The following is a 12840-nucleotide window of genomic DNA, read 5'->3' on the forward strand; positions in this document are numbered from 1 at the left end:
GTCGCCCGTGCGACAGCGAAGCTTCCATACACGTCGGAGGTGACGCCCGTGCGCACCCTTCTCTCCAGCGGCTAAGTCCCGTAGGCGTCGCTCTATCGAGACTTTCGCCCATAAGCCGCCGTGCTGTGAACCGTGCGTCGCCGACCGCTCGGACGGCTGGTTGGGTACTACAAGAGGTGTGGTGCCCTCGACGAGTCGAGCGACTCGGTACTCGCGGCTCGCGTCTTGGACGCTTCCTAACGAGCCCGCGAGCCGCGTGAAGCGCGCGATACGCGCCGCGGCATTGAGTATTAGACGAAAAATAAATCTGGCCATCCCGGAGGTGACGCCCGACCCCGGAGGTGACGCCGGCCGTAACGATCGCTCGCAGCGGCTAAGTCCCGCGCCTGTCGTCGTATCGACGCTCTCGCCCGTATACCGCCGTGCTAGCAGCCGTGCGTCGCCGACCGCTCGGCCGGCCGGTTGGGTACTGTAAGAGGTACGATGCGCTCGACGCGAGGCAACGTACGCTATGTGAAACACGGACCAATTCGCGCGTATCGCTGGGCGTTATCGTCCATCGCGATGCGACGCTCGCTCGCTCGCCGTTGCGGCACCACGCATTTCTCTTTTCAGGCACAACGTTTACACTTCTTCAGAGCACAGCATTGCCACGAGTCGGTGTCGAAAGACCGAATGGCTCATATGTGGCGCGCACTACGAAGTGTTGGTCGCGACGATCCCGCCGGGATCGTCGCGCTTACCGAACATTAACTCCACGGAGACCGAGCGGCGGAAGGTGAATCTACGATTCCCGGATCACTCTTCCGCGCTCGCTTGTAAGCCGTAGCGAAATAATTCCGTTTGAACGGATCGCATGGTTCCTCGACGTAAGCAGCATCGCCTGGTCGATCTAACCGTCAGGGCCGAGACGAGAGCCGGCTCTACACGCCGAGCTCTCATAACAAATGGGAGAATGAGAACACGATCTTGAAATGAAAATTACAGAGTGAGCACTCACCAACGCAGTGCGGAACTCTCACAATCAAATTGCGATATTACTAGACCGAGTGTCGCCGACCGGCTACCTCCGAGAGGGCCGGCGGCAGCGATACGACACACACGCGATCGCGGAGCGAGCTCGCTCGCCTCCGCGATCCCCGGCGTTCCGCTCGCCACGAGCGAGCGAGCGCGTGCTACGCGCACTACGTGCGCTCGCACCGAGATCCCTGGTTGATCCTGCCAGTAGTCATATGCTTGTCTCAAAGATTAAGCCATGCATGTCTCAGTGCATGCCGAATTAAGGTGAAACCGCGAATGGCTCATTAAATCAGTTATGGTTCATTAGATTGTACCAACATTTACTTGGATAACTGTGGTAATTCTAGAGCTAATACATGCAAAACAGAGTCCCGACCAGTGATGGAAGGGACGCTTTTATTAGATCAAAACCAATCGGTGGCGCGCGGTCCGCCGTGCGTCCACCGTTTATTTTGGTGACTCTGAATAACTTTGTGCTGATCGCACGGTCTCTGCACCGGCGACGCATCTTTCAAATGTCTGCCTTATCAACTGTCGATGGTAGGTTCTGCGCCTACCATGGTTGTAACGGGTAACGGGGAATCAGGGTTCGATTCCGGAGAGGGAGCCTGAGAAACGGCTACCACATCCAAGGAAGGCAGCAGGCGCGCAAATTACCCACTCCCGGCACGGGGAGGTAGTGACGAAAAATAACGATACGGGACTCATCCGAGGCCCCGTAATCGGAATGAGTACACTTTAAATCCTTTAACGAGGATCCATTGGAGGGCAAGTCTGGTGCCAGCAGCCGCGGTAATTCCAGCTCCAATAGCGTATATTAAAGTTGTTGCGGTTAAAAAGCTCGTAGTTGAATCTGTGTCGCACACCGTCGGTTCACCGCTCGCGGTGTTTAACTGGCGTGATGTGGGACGTCCTACCGGTGGGCTTAGCCTCGCGAGGGGCGGCCCAACTAATATCCCGTCGCGGTGCTCTTTACTGAGTGTCGAGTCGGGCCGGTACGTTTACTTTGAACAAATTAGAGTGCTTAAAGCAGGCTATCCTCGCCTGAATACTGCGTGCATGGAATAATGGAATAGGACCTCGGTTCTATTTTGTTGGTTTTCGGAACCCCGAGGTAATGATTAATAGGGACAGATGGGGGCATTCGTATTGCGACGTTAGAGGTGAAATTCTTGGATCGTCGCAAGACGGACAGAAGCGAAAGCATTTGCCAAAAATGTTTTCATTAATCAAGAACGAAAGTTAGAGGTTCGAAGGCGATCAGATACCGCCCTAGTTCTAACCATAAACGATGCCAGCTAGCGATCCGCCGAAGTTCCTCCGATGACTCGGCGGGCAGCTTCCGGGAAACCAAAGCTTTTGGGTTCCGGGGGAAGTATGGTTGCAAAGCTGAAACTTAAAGGAATTGACGGAAGGGCACCACCAGGAGTGGAGCCTGCGGCTTAATTTGACTCAACACGGGAAACCTCACCAGGCCCAGACACCGGAAGGATTGACAGATTGATAGCTCTTTCTTGATTCGGTGGGTGGTGGTGCATGGCCGTTCTTAGTTGGTGGAGCGATTTGTCTGGTTAATTCCGATAACGAACGAGACTCTAGCCTGCTAAATAGGCGTACCTTATGGTATCTTGAAGGCCCCCGGCCTCGGCCGGCGGGTTTTTACTACCAACGTACAAACAAATCTTCTTAGAGGGACAGGCGGCTTCTAGCCGCACGAGATTGAGCAATAACAGGTCTGTGATGCCCTTAGATGTTCTGGGCCGCACGCGCGCTACACTGAAGGAATCAGCGTGTGTTCCCTGGCCGAAAGGCCCGGGTAACCCGCTGAACCTCCTTCGTGCTAGGGATTGGGGCTTGCAATTCTTCCCCATGAACGAGGAATTCCCAGTAAGCGCGAGTCATAAGCTCGCGTTGATTACGTCCCTGCCATTTGTACACACCGCCCGTCGCTACTACCGATTGAATGATTTAGTGAGGTCTTCGGACTGGTGCGCGGCAATGCGTCGGCATTGCCGATGTTGCCGGGAAGATGACCAAACTTGATCATTTAGAGGAAGTAAAAGTCGTAACAAGGTTTCCGTAGGTGAACCTGCGGAAGGATCATTAACGTTCCGGAGGCTGCGCTCTGCTCCGCGCGCGCGCACTCGTGTGTGCTGCGGCAGTGTGAGACGGCGGCGACTGGAAGAGGACGACGCGCGCCTTTTTCTCAGAAAAGGCGATGCGCGTCGCAGACAGAAAGAACGCACCGTGGCGAGCGCGACAGCGCGAGCCAACGCGTGCGAGATCTCGCGTGGAATTGACGGATAGAGATAGCAAGCGAGATCTTTGTGAATTGACGACTGTTTGAACGAGGAGAGCGTCGCGGTGTTCGGTCGCCCCGCGAGGGGCGGCTCTCACCTCCGAGCGCGCACTGCCTCTCGACTCTCGCCGTCGCGTCGCCCGTCCCCGCGCGTCGCCGGCGCTCGCTCTCGTCAGCGCGCGCCGCCGCCGGGGAATTGGTGAGCGATGTCGACGGGAGGGAAGAAAAGACCGAAAGATATTTGGACTATACCGAGTGGTTGTCGAAGCGCGACCCGCACCACGCATCACGAACGTGTGATTTATATAAATAAATAAGTAAATAAATAAATAAATAAATAAATAAATAGATAAAACCCTTCCAACGCTAGGTGTAAAAGGCCCAGGCGTTGTGGTCAGTGTGCATATAATAAATAAGACGACTACAAATAAATTAACAAGTAGGCTGCCCGTAGTACGTCATCTGGCTTCGAAGCTCAGTGGGTCGGAAGTTTCTATCCGACGAAGCTGGGGGCCTCCGCCGAATATCGAGGAGCGTCGTAATCTATGAACATGTGATATTGCTCGATGGATTTACGCAACGCTATCATCGATATCGTGTTAAGCGTTTTTTGGTTTTTGTTGTTAAGTTTGGACAAACTTTTGACCGTCTCTTTGGGCATCGCCCCTCGAGTTTCTACCACAATGTGTAGGACTTCTGCAGCGCTAGCTCCTAAATCGCGCTGCAGGGGAGGTAGCAGTTGGCTTTATTTTTGTAGGTTGTCTTTATGTCCCTGAGCAAGGTTATCGTTATTTCGTGGCGGACCGTAACATCGACAACGAAGACCCCTCTCCGGCTCTGTACCACCAGATCGGGTTTGAGATTCCCGCCCGAGGGCATTTTGTAAGTTGTTTCCTTTGTTACCGCTACCTCCTTGTCCCTTTGTGTTATTTTTTCCATGATTAGGTTTACGATCACGTCGTGGCGGCGTATCGTATGTTCCTTCATTATTGTGCACAGCCCCTGGATGTGTGCGAGTGTCTCTGGCTTGGTCTTACATTTTCGACACTTTACGTCCGCCACCGGACCAGTTCTAGCTAACGTTGTTCTCTTAGCCGTGGTGTTGGTGCGCATTTTGAGGGCTGTTTTAAATCTGCCCGGCTTGAGGAGCGATGGATTGTATAGCCAGGCATTTCCAATTTTGTCGTCGGTGTGAGACACCACCGACTTGCTTAGCGACACCAGAGTTGCCCATGCTGCAAGCTTTTGTTTCTTGTCTCCGTTCTTGTATCTTCTGATTGCTTGTGCGTCTACGGACCAGTTTATTCGTGCGGCCGCCGCCAGGTTCCTGAGACGGTTGACAATGCCTGCGGCTTCCGTAAGAACTCGTATCACCGGGTCTGCCGACTCGGTGAATTATAGTCCTGCCCGCAAGCTGGAGCTCACTACCAAAGTCTCCAGCTTGGGGAAACTTAGTCCCCCGTCTCTCTTGCATTAATATAATAATCCATTGTCTGTTGATTGCTGCAAGTAGTAAATGTCCCTGATCACTACCCGTATTTCCTGGTCTAGCTGCCTAAGGTAGGTTACTGGCGGCGTTGCCAACACCAACTGATGCAGGTAGTGCGGGACTAGGTACGTGGAAATTAGATGGACCTTCTGCGGTGGTTTTAGCGCCAGTTTCTTAATGTCATTGGTCGCTTTGTAGAGATTGTCCTTTATGCCCTTAATATCAATTCTACCCCAAGGAGATATTCTCACTCCCAGGTATTTCAAAGTGGTACCCGCACCCGCGTACTGGATACCATCTCCACTTATCGGTGTCAGCCCGTGATCTGCAATGTACCAGGAGCCTTTGGTTTTTATTATTTGGAATGCTGCACATTTTGTGGCGGAGATTCTCATATCTAGCCCCCTTAGGTACGTCTCCGCCGTCCTGAGCAGATTGCTGGCTTGTGGTGCATTTTTCGCTGTTAATATGATATCGTCTGCAAATGCCAGCGCTGAGACGCTTACGTCGCCTTTGATGTTATAGCCGGGCTGACTCTCCAACGCAGTGAGCATTGGTTCCATCACCAAGTTAAACAATAACGGTGATACGTTGTCTCCCTACTTGACCCAGCGTTGGAATTTAATTTGATTGTGTCTTCTTTGTTTCTAATTTTTGTGTGCACATCCTTGTAGGAGTCTTCCACGAGCCGCACCACTAGCTCGGGAAACCCTTTTTTCTTCAGAGCAGCTTCAATAGCCTCATGTGGTATCGCGTCAAAGGCTTTGGAAACGTCCAGTTGCACTGCGGCTCGGCCTCCTGTATTCTTCGAGTGTCGCAACAACTCGCTTAGGATGTGCACGTTGTTGAAGCAGCCCGCTTCTGAGGCCCTTTTGGCTGGGGGTTATATGTATTTGCCCCCTCAATCTCTGGTCGACGATACCCCAGTATAAACGCGACAGAATGGAGCTAATTTTTATTGGCCGGTAGTTTGTTACTTTGGTTTGGTCTTGGCCATCTTTAGGCAATAACGTGGGTTCTGTTCCACCTCCACGCTTCCGGCTGATACACTCTGATCGTTATAACGTTGAACCACAGTCTTAGAATTTCTATTTTTGCCAAAGGGCTCACATCTCTTTTCGTTAGTCCATCAGGCTCCGCAACCACCGTGGCTCTAGTCCGAGTGATCCTGTCCCTCACGTCCTTAGTCGTGATGGGGGAAAACACCCTTTTCAACACCAGCGGCGGCCCCGGTTTCTCGAACTTGGGAGGTTCTCTTCTGGGCTTTGTGCTCCACAACAAGTTGTACAGGTTCTTTATATCTTCCGAATTAAGATCCGGCTTGGTTTCCTCAGTCCAATTGATATCCACTTTTACGTATTTTGTTAGAAGGCCTTGATTTAGCCTGTACAACTCCTGGATCCTAGCATATTTGTAACGCTAGCGATTTTTCCTCCTAGCCTCCTTCTTGCCACGTTTTTTACCCTTCGTGTCGCCCACGTAGGTGCGAAAGAACTCTAGGATCTGGTTGTCCAGGCTGCTTTGCTCTTCTTTGTTGGGCGGATCTTCACTCACTATGCGCGCCAGGACCCCTCTAAGCAGCTGGACGCAAGCTGCGGCCTCGTGTGGAATAGCGTCTGGTGGCTCTATTCTCATTACGTCTCTCGTTATTCCCTCTCTCCATGTGTTTTCTGGTAGAGAGTCCGAGGCTTCTCCAAGGGGCTGTCGCTCCTCAGCACCGTTTTCTTCGCGAGGCTGCCCCTCCTCGTTCTGATGTGGCGGATCCCCGGGAGGGATAGGCAACTCATACAATGCTTTTCTATATGCCTTATTCCTCCTATCTGCAGCCTCTCTTATCTCATCTGAGAACCATTTTTTTTCTTTCCATACTTTTGGAATTCTAAATTTTTTCTTCGGTGCTATTACATTTAACGCATTTACTACACTGTTAACAAATTTTTTTGCTCTCTTACTCATACCTATACATTCATATTACCATCCCTGACTTTCCTGTAATTTGTTTTTTACTAATATAACAAATTTATCTTCATTGAATTCTTTGTAATTTCTAGTCTTAAATTCCCTGTATTTACTTTTAATTTTACTCACACTCAACTCTACTTTCAGCCACGCATGGTCCGTAATCTTAGGTTCATGAATTACTTGTACTATTTTATTATTGTTAGAGAAGTTTGAATCTATAATTGTTTGACTATTTTTCGTAACTTTTGTCGGTTTGTTCACATGTTTCATACCCAAGCTTAACATTGTCTCTTGCAATTTTTTTGCATAAAACGAGTCCGTCATAAGATTTTCTATTACCATGCATTAAAATTTTCTATTACCATGCATTCTCCCTTTATTATTAATTCCTCTACTATATCCTCGAAAAATCTCATGAAATTCCCTTTGCGATGTGCTAGGTGAGTGATATATTAACATTATCACTCCTTTATATAGTTTTTCTTCTATTTCTATTGCAGCACACAAGCAATTTGATTTTAACTTTTTTATTAATACTATTTCATATCTAATATCATCTTTTATATATATAATAACTTCTCCTGTGGTCCTATTTTTGGCATCACATCTAACTACACTATAACTCGGCACATTTACTTTACTGTCTTTTATCTTACTAATCAGCTTGGTCTCCGACATTGTTATCATCACAGGATTTATCCTCTTTATAACCTGATGCTGAAGTTCGTCTATATGCGCTGGTAAGCTCTGTGCATTTGTATACATAATTATTTCTTCTTTTTTCTGTAGTTGCTATTTTGTATCCTCCCAACCTGCTCTCCTTTTTTCTTCCTATAACGTTCTCTTAAAAGTCGGATATTCTCGACTGATGGCTTTATGATCGTCATTTATCTTTAGATTGTATGTTCTATTTTTGAACATACACTTCACACATTTGCTCTCTTTTACTGTGCAAACACGCGAACTATGATTTCCTGCGCATTTACGGCATGTTTCTTTTTTCGTACAATTTTTAGCAATGTGGAAATACCTCCAGCATTTAAAACATTTTTTGACAGTGACGTGATTAAATACAGGACATTTCTTCTATCTTACATTTAGTTTTGATTTCTTTAATATTAGCTCGTGCGTCTCTTTATTTACTTCCATTATTATTAATCCTTCTTTGTTTCCTCTTCTTTGATTGTTACTTTTTTCTTTAACCATTCTCTTTACAATTTGCACATTTACTGTATCTATTTTTTCTGTTTTATAATTGTATTTATAAGTGATGAACTTAGATGATAATGATATTATCTAAGTTTATCTCTTCTAAATTTATGTTAACAATTTTTACTTTTGGTTTCGATTCAGACGACTCCAGCACTTTATAATTCTCTCCCAGCTTAGCTTGTACTGTCTTTTTCAATTTTTTTACTTCTTCAATTTCACAACCCATAATTATTACTCCTTTGCTTTTTTTCTTTAATTTTGTTACTCCCATTGCCATATTTTTTATATCTACTTTCTCTTTTATTACTTTTTTTGTGTCTTTACTCTTCTGTTGCAATTTTGGTTTAACAATTATAACGTTTTCTTTTTTTTTTAACCTCTTTATTGTAGCTTCTTTGTGGTCTTTTCTTTGATCCATATGCTGTTTCCTGTATCATTTTCTTTAAGTTTTTCAGTTCTTGTTTGACATTTCCTAATTTTTCTTGAATTACTTCTTTAATCATTATTTTAATTTTATTTTTGTCATTTTTATTTCATTTCATAATCCAATCTATTTTTAAATCTATGCCTGACCTTTTACTTCCACTGCTTATTGTGGTGACCGCTCCTATAGATTCTACATCTTGTCGATGATGTCCTATCTCTTCCTGTCGGTGCACAGTGTAAGATTTTAAAATTACAGCGGAATTTAATTATTAACGATTAAATGTGCTAAGTCATTTCTCTAAAAGTATGTGTTGTCACGTATTTTCTTGACGTCGGAGAGCAGCGGCGAAATACGCGATCAAACAAAGGAATTACGCGCGAAACACGCGCGTGAGCGACGAACGAACCGAGAAACACCAAATGTTCACACCAAATCACGAAATTGGCCGCCAGACGCGATTATACCGATCGCATCGCCGGGTACACTCTCTAACACCAAACGCGGATTTACACCACGCAATAGCTCGTCATTCCAAAGCGTTAAATCGTCGCTTGCACACGGCCAACTAGCTCCTCTAACCGGAAGAGGGGCGGGGTAGCGGAGACAGGGACGAAGCGGTTCTCTTACGGGAAGAGACGGGTAGACGGAAAACCAAGTAAAATTAGGCCGATATAACAGGTAGAAATAACATATATTAAAGCGTATAATTAAGACAGAGTACAGCCAAACGCGAAGAAAATATAAGCCAAAGTAAGAAAAGAACAAAAAAGATGAAGAGTTGGCGAAAACGAATAGGCAGAACGCGAGAATTCTTTTAAATCCTACAACAATTACGCTAACGGCGCGAACCACGGCGGCTGGTCCCGCGCGGAACACGACAGCCAATCACGCGCGTTCTGAACAGCGCGGCGAGAACACACTAGCCGAACTTTTGCTAACAGGCATTACTTAATTCAAAACGAAGCACAACCAAAGATACCCGCTGACGACAACGCCGTCGTCGCGGCCAAGTTATAAAATTTGTCCTAAAACGCGCGATACGATAACGCACCGATAACGCGGGCGGCCGTGCGATCGCGGCCGGAACACGACTCGCGCACGTGCGCGAGGGCTTTGCGGCTTCCCGGGAAGCCGGTCGTCCGCGAGCTTCTACGGCGGGACGGCTCAAACACACGCGGCAGCCGACACCTGGGTGCCTCGACGAGGTCTCGTGCTTGAGGTGAAGAGCCAGCCAAACACCAAGAAACAAGATGCGTTCAATCGCCAAGCGGCGGACGCACTCACACACTAACCTAATGGCTCCACCTCAGAGCGCGAGCCGGTCGACACCGACAGCTCGTGGCTTTACACAATTGTCAGAGGGTCACCTCGACGACGACTCTGATCTCCTCCTGGTCCCTCGGGTCCTTTGGGATCCTCCGCTGGACACGCTCGCCAGGGCGGGCACTCTCGCCGATATCCGGGACCGATAGCTAGGCCGATATTCCTCGCTCGCTTCCTCTAACGCACCACGCACGCAGAACGCCGGGTCGTACGCAAAAGCCGAGAGGATCGCGCTCGATGCGCGATCGATGGGCGCTACCCCTCCCACAGGGTGCGCGATATCCTTGCGCCAAGCGGCGCGGCCTATCAGCGGCTTATCTAGTCGTGACGTCATGGCAGCGCAGTGTCGGGTCTCCGCAGGTGTCGTGCGGTCCCCGTCGGCATCCGACATCCTTGTCGCTCTCGTCGTCTTCGCAGACGACAGCAGCAGAATTTTCCTGCGACGATTCTTCGCCGCTACCCTCCTCGATGGACAGCCGGCATTCGACGGCCTTCATCCTGGCCGTTCATCCGCCCCAACCTGTCCATCAGCCTTGCCGCTTACAAGCCTCTTTTGCGTGGCGCTTATCTGTCGCCACGTCTTGTCTTGTCCTCCTCTCCGTCGGCGGCTTCCTGTGCGCCGGCCCTGGACGATCGCCTTCTTGTCTCGCCGCTGTCCATCTCCCTCGCCGCTGCTAGTCCTTAGGCGACGTTTGTCGAGGTGCCCGCGGTTACATGAAATAAGCCGCGAATGAGTAAATAAAAATAATACGCTACGCAGTCTCGCCGGAGATTTCGCTCTCTCGCTGAGTGCCCGACCCGGTCATACGCGCTTCCTTGCGCTATGCTTAGGTGGAGGGCGAAGTGGCGAGGCAGATAAAACTGCCACGTCACAGTGTATAATAGTTTTCGGGGTCGCTGTTTCCAAATCTAGTACTGAAATAACCATATTTGAAAAAGAAACTTTAATATGGCCGATTTAAAAGAACAACTTTTTTTTTAATGAGACAAGTGCTTATTCTGAATAAAAATAATTTTTTTTGAAAGTTTATAAAAAATATTGATTTTAGTTGTACTGAAAAAAATCCAGTACAACTAAACTAGATTGGAAGGAAAAAAATAATATAATAAAATGAACCATAAATGTAAATAAAATTGAAAAAGTTTAACATTTTTGGAAAATTTAGTTAATTTTGAAATTTTTATTTCACGTTTGTCATTAACGATTTCAAAAACCTATATATAATATATCAACTTACACGTGAATACAACAAAATTTAATAGTTTGTCTTGCCATTCTGAAATTAAATTGCGATTTTTTAAAAATAAATAGTTTTTATAAAAATGTCTACCAAAATAAGTCTAAAAAGAACTTGCTATCTTTTTATGTACCATAAGATATATGTATTTTTCACTTTCATCTTATTTTACTGATTTTTTACGTGATATGCAGATCTAGGGGAGGGGGGACTTTTAAGGGTAGTTTTTATGAAAAATCTTATCTTTTATAAAATGAGCATAGGAAGAAGTTGCTATCTTTATTTTTGTGGAAGATAACAATTTTTAAATGTTTGTAGTATATTTGTGCCATTATTCACGTTAATAATTCTTTCAAAAAATTGTTGAATGGAGCACTTATGAGCAGCTGTTTTGCAAAACTGAGTAACTGGATCATCAGTTGTTATTATGATTCAAACCCGAGCTCTGTATTATTCTGTATAATTAACTAAAATTTTATTTAAAAATAATATTTTACAAAAATTATTCGGATTTCAAAGATGTTAAAAATTATCATAAAAAGTAAAAAAAAACCAAATGTTAGAAGGCTTTAAAAACTTTATTTAAAAAAAATATTTAGCTGCTTGACAGTGACAATTATACTCCAAGAACGTAGCAATACAGGATATTTAAGAAAAACGGCTTTATTGTAATGTTGAACTTCCGATTGTCTATACGGTGATTATTAACAATTTTTTTTATTTATTATATGCATTTTTTGAACAAACAAACATACCTTTAACACATATTAAATAGTTATTAGGAACTTTTAACTTGGATTTTTTAAATAAAGTTCCACTAGATAAGCAAAATCTTACACTGTGCGGTGTCGGTACTTTCTCAATATCAATCAAAAATTTCTTAAATGAGCTTTTACACGGTACGTACTCTTGGTTTCTATCAGGAATTTTATGCTTAATTACACATCCTGGATGGTGAAAAAGGTTCGGACAAATTTTACATTTAATAACTTTCCTCTTAATTACTTTCCTACATATTGAGCATCGGTATTCTGCATATTCCTTGTCCATGCTGATAATTACCGGCCGAAACCGTTAATATCAGGATAAGCGATCTGTCACCTGTGATTCACGTACACACGTCAGCACTATTGTGTTTACGTACAATGTTTGCTGTTTTGTGAGACTTTGATGTCCCGAACAATAAATTCATTTTTCACATTCGTAGATCGCCATATCCCGGCTAGATAACTTTTACAGCTATTCCCGGTCTATGGCGGCGTAAGTCAAACAACTTATTTTACGTCTTTTCTCACTTTAAATCACTCAAAAGTTATTACATTTACGGAGCGACTCTTGACACGTCTTTACCTCGAGAGGGAGAGGGGGGAAGACAGACTCTTGTTCAGCTGAGTGCAGCAGGCGCCTCACGAAACACTCACGTGTAACGGTGAGTGCGCCGTTCCTGCGTACCTTCTGCATTCAACCTGTGATGCGCTAACTTAATCGGTTTACATCTCAAAATTTAAGCCTCTGCCAAATTTTTGCCAAAAGAAAAGTCGTCTTAAAATTTGACCAGGAATACGTCTTTTGAAGGACAACTGGTTATTCTGATTCACTTTGCATGTATATATATGTATATACCTATATTTAAAAAAATTAAATTTGGCAACTCTAAATTTACTTTATTAACTTGAAAGAGTAACACCAAATTTGGCCCATTTTTTGGACCTCAAATTTCAAACTTTCTTTTATGCCAAATAGTATTATATAATGGAGCATTAATCCCAGAGAAATTTTAAGATGAGCATAAGCGCGGTTCCGGAGATATAAAGGGTTGAAAATGATGGTTTCTCATAACATAAGGCGCAGTTTTTAGATTTCTTTTCTA

At 45.6% G+C, this 12840-nt stretch overlaps 1 protein-coding gene and 1 non-coding gene across 6 annotated transcripts in view; both read left to right on the forward strand.

Moving 5' to 3' along the window:
• LOC105203907 (phosphorylated adapter RNA export protein) overlaps window positions 1-12840 on the forward strand; it is a 101637-nt gene that overhangs the window by 52834 nt on the left and 35963 nt on the right. The window lies entirely within an intron of this gene.
• Window positions 1206-3126, forward strand: LOC113003965. The gene has a single exon (XR_003268781.2). It is a non-coding gene; the product is annotated as a small subunit ribosomal RNA (ribosomal RNA).

This window comes from Solenopsis invicta, chromosome 5 (genome assembly GCF_016802725.1).
Source record: "Solenopsis invicta isolate M01_SB chromosome 5, UNIL_Sinv_3.0, whole genome shotgun sequence".
NCBI lineage: Eukaryota > Metazoa > Arthropoda > Insecta > Hymenoptera > Formicidae > Solenopsis > Solenopsis invicta.